Raw genomic sequence first — 4,518 nt, forward strand, 5'->3', positions numbered from 1 at the left:
AGCCAGTAGCGAGTGCTGTTTGTTTGTTTGTTTTCCAGAGTGCTAGGGTTTTATTACAAATGGAGTTGATTGCTAGAGAGGCCCTTTTCCAATCTTTCTTCTGTACCCTCTTCCCTCCCAAAGACATCCCTCCAGGGGAGGTCAGTAGGCCATTAGGAAGGAGGAAATATGGAGAGTGAAAAGGGGCACTGCTTTTGCCAACGTGCTCTGAAACAACCACTGAGTCCTTTTGGCTCCAGTTGAGAATCTTCTAGTGGAAGTGGAAGAGGTTTAATTCTCATCTTCAAAGTCCGTCATTTCTACATCCTGGGGGGCTTTTGTCTTCTTTTGCATTTTGAGCTGTGGTTCGATAGTCCTGGCTGACTTTGAGGGGCTTCCACCTCCATGGCTGCCTTCTCTTTCTGGGCAAGCCAGGTCTGCTGGAGGAGTTTTCCAGGCTTCTTCCCCTACAGAGTAAGGTTGGCACGTGCACTGGATGCCCGCTTCTTGAGGTGGTGCCGCATGATCAGCGCTTGGTCTGTCACAGCCCCGAACTCCCAGTGCCTCATACGCTGCTTGCGGTTCAACACCCGCCTGCGCTGAACAGCTTTTTCTTCAGCTGGGTTCGACGCCAGTTGATTTTTCCCCCGAGATTCCCCACGGTCGCTCTGCGACTCCAATAGGCGGTGCGTACTTCCGCCTGGGGTTTGTTGTGTTGGGGTGGTTTTCACGTCCCGAGGACACGGTTGTGGGGCTTGTTGTGTTGATGGTGCAGTCACTGAGTCCCAAAGACATGGTTACTTCCTTGACTACCTATCTGGCCTCGGGAATGTCTATGCCATGCCTGTCCCACCACTGTATTTTGGAAGCACATAACTTGCTTGATTCCACAGGCTCATGCCTGAAGGAAATTGCCTCCTTGCCATCCTGCCTTGACTTTCGCCTGTATCTGATTTAGATGAGACTCTGGGCTTTGGACTTTCGAGTTGATGCTGAAATGATTTAAGACTTTGGGGGGCTATTAGATGAAATGTATGTATTTTGTGAGAAAGACATGAATTTTGGGGCCCAGGGGCCAAAAAAAAAATGCTATGGTTTGAATGTGTCCTCAGAAAAGCATGTGTGGCCTGGGCACCGTTGCTTACACCTGTAATCTCAACATTTTGGGAGGCCAAGGTGGGAGGATTGCTTTAGCCCAGGGGTTCAAGACCAGCCTGAGTAACATGGTGAGCCTCTGTCTCTACCAAAAAAAAAGGTAATCATAACAAAAAATTAGCTGGGCATGGTGGTGTACACTTGTAGTCCCAGCTACTGGGGAGGCTGAGGTAAGACGATCAGTTGAGTCTGGGAGATTGAGGTTGCAGTGAACCATGATCGTACCACTGTACTGCAGCCTGGATAACAGAGTAAGATCCTCTCTCAAAAATAAATAAATTAATTAAAAGCATTTGTTAGAAACTTAATTTCCAATCTAATAGTGTTGAAAGGTAGAACCTAACAGAAGATGTTTAGTCTATAAGTAAGGGCTCCACACTTACTTGGATTAAGGTTGATTATAAAGGGGCTTGAAGCTGCAAGTTCAATCTCTTGCCTTTTTTTTTTTTGGAGATGGAGTCTAGCTCTGTCACGCAGGCTGGAGTGCAGTGGTGCTCTCTCGGCTCACTGAACTTCCATCTCCCAGGCTCAAGCGTTTCTCCTGCCTCAGCCTTTGCAGTAGCTGGGATTACAGGCACATACCATCACACCCAGCTAATTTTTGTATTTTAGTAGAGATGGGGTTTCACCAGGTTGCCCAGCTGGTCTCGAACTCCTGACCTCAGGTGGCCTGCCCGCCTCGGCCTCCCAAAGTGCTGGGATTACAGATGTGAGCCACCACGCCCAGCCTTCTTGCCCTTTCTTTGCCCTTTTGTCACAAAAAGATGCAGCAAAAAAGACCCCTGTCAGATGTCAGCCCCTTGATCTTGGACTTCTCAGCCTTCTGAACTGTGAGCCAATAAATTTCTGTTCATTATAAATTACCCCGTTTCAGATATTCTGTTACAGCAGCACAAAATCAAGTGAGAAACTTGGTGAATAACCCTATTAATGTCTTATTGAATTCAGTTTGCTAGTATTTTGTTGAGGATTTTTACATGTGTGTTCACCAGAGATTTTGGCCTGTAATTCTTTTTTTGTAATGTCCTTGACTGGCTCTGATTTCAGGATAAGTTGCAGGATACAAAATTAACATATTAAAATTAGTATCATTGCTATACACTAGCAACAAACTATTCACAAAATAAATCAAGAAAACAATCCTATTTGTCATAGCATTAATGAAAAACTTAGAAATACATTTAACCTAGAATACAATTAACTAAATACATTCAGTATATGAGAGATCCATACACTGAATACTATAAAACATTGATGAAATAAACTTAAGAGAAAAACAAATGAAAATATATACAGTGTTCATGGATTGGAGGAATTAACATTGTTAAATTGTCCATATTACCCAGTGATCTACAGATTCAATGCAATCCCTGTCAAAATTGAAATGACATTTTTCACAGAAATAGAAAAGAACAACCCTGAAGTTTGTATAGAAAAACAAAAGACCTCAAATAGTCAAAGCAATTTTTAGCAAAACAAAGCTGGAGGCATCACACTACCTGACTTGAAAATGTACCAAAAAGCTATAATAATCAAAACAACCCATACTGTCATAAAAGCAGACATATAGACCAAAGAAATAGAAAACAGAGCCCACACATCTACAGTCAACTGATTTTCAGCAAAGCTGTCAAGGACATACAATGAGGAAAGGACATTCTCTTCAGTAAGTTGGGAAAATTAGATATAAACACACAGAGGAATGAACTTAGACCCTTATCTTGTCCCATGTACACAAGTCAAATCATAATGGGTTAATGTCTTAAATATAAGATCTGAAACTATAAAACCACTAGGGGAAAACACAGGGAAAGAGCTTCTTAACATTGGATTTGGCAAAAACTTTTGGATACAACCCCAAAAACACATGCAACAAAAGCAAAATTAGACTAATTGGATTGCACCAAACTAAAGAGCTTCTGCACACCAAAGGCAACAATCACCAGAGTGAAGAGACTATCTATGGGATGGGGAGAAAACATTTGCAAACCATGCATCTGAAAAGGGGCCAGTATCCAAAAGGAATCTGTATAGATATTTTGTATAGATATGGGTAGGAATCTGTATAGATATTTCTCAAAAGAAGACATGTGAATCACCAACAGGTATATGAAAAGGTGCTCAACATCACTAATAATGAATCAGGGAAATGCAAATGAAAGCAACAATATAACACAATTATATCACATGTGTTATAATAGTCTTTATCAAAAAAATAAAAGATAACAAGTGTTAACAAAAATGTGGGGGAAAGGGAACCCTAGTACATTGTTGGTGGGAATGTGAATTAGTATAGTTATTTTGGAAAACAGTATGGAGGTTCCTCCCAAAATTAAAATTAAAACTACTGTATGATTCAATAATTCTCTTTCTCAGTATATAACCAAAGGAAAGGAAGAAATATTCCCTCATCCATGTTCATTTCAGTATTATTCACAATGGTAAAGATATGGAGTCAACCTAAGTGTTTATCAACCTAAGTGCTTGTCTACTGATAAATGGATAAAGAAAATGTGATATATATACATAGCATTATACTATTCAGCCTTATGAAAAGAAAGATGTCTTGCTTTCCACATAGCAGTCTTGCAACAACATGGATGAGTGTGGAAGACATCATCCTAAGTGAAATAAACCAGGCACAGAAAGACTAAAGACAAACTGAATGATCTCACTTTTATGTGAAATCAAGAGTAGAATGGAGGTAACCAGGGACTGGGGCGGGTGGTAGTGAGGTGGGAAATGGAGAGATATTGATTAAAGTAAAAAGTTTAGTTAGACAGGAGGAATAAGTTCTGGAGATTCACAGTGAAGCATGGAGGCAATTGTGAATAATAATGTATTGTATATTTGAAGACTGCTAAGAACATAGATTTTAGATGTTCTCGCTACACATAAAAACTGATAAGTATGTGAGTTGAGGGATATGTTAAATCATTCTACAGTGCGTATGTGTGTGTATATATACATCATGAACCCCATAAATGTACAGAATCATTTGTTAATTAAAAATAAACTTTAAAATGACAAAAATAAAGATGTTTTCACATGTACAAAGGCTGAAAAAAATCAAAGATCAGCAGATCCGTATTATAAGAAAAATTAAAGGAGTCCTTCAAGCATAAGGAAAGTTTTATCAGATAGAAATATATTTATTTCTACCCAAAGGAATGAAGATACCAGAAATGGCAACTGTGTGGGCAAATACAAGTATAAGAAAACTTTCTCATTACATAATTCTCTTAGATGATAAACAAAGAAACAAAAAAACCATAGAGTGGGAGTGAATATGTATATATTTGTGTGTATATATATATATATACACACACGTATATTGCACTAGCATGTATGATAATAGCACAAAGCTTAGAGGGAAGAAATAGT

At 39.5% G+C, this 4,518-nt stretch overlaps 1 pseudogene; it reads right to left on the minus strand.

Annotated features, from left to right (window-relative positions):
* Positions 1–270: 270 nt before the first annotated feature.
* On the minus strand, positions 271–1,351 carry LOC107129439 (uncharacterized protein C11orf98-like; annotated as a pseudogene).
* Between the last annotated feature and the right edge of the window lie 3,167 nt (positions 1,352–4,518).

The sequence above is a fragment of the Macaca fascicularis genome, chromosome 4 (genome assembly GCF_037993035.2).
Source record: "Macaca fascicularis isolate 582-1 chromosome 4, T2T-MFA8v1.1".
NCBI classification, from domain to species: Eukaryota; Metazoa; Chordata; class Mammalia; order Primates; family Cercopithecidae; genus Macaca; species Macaca fascicularis.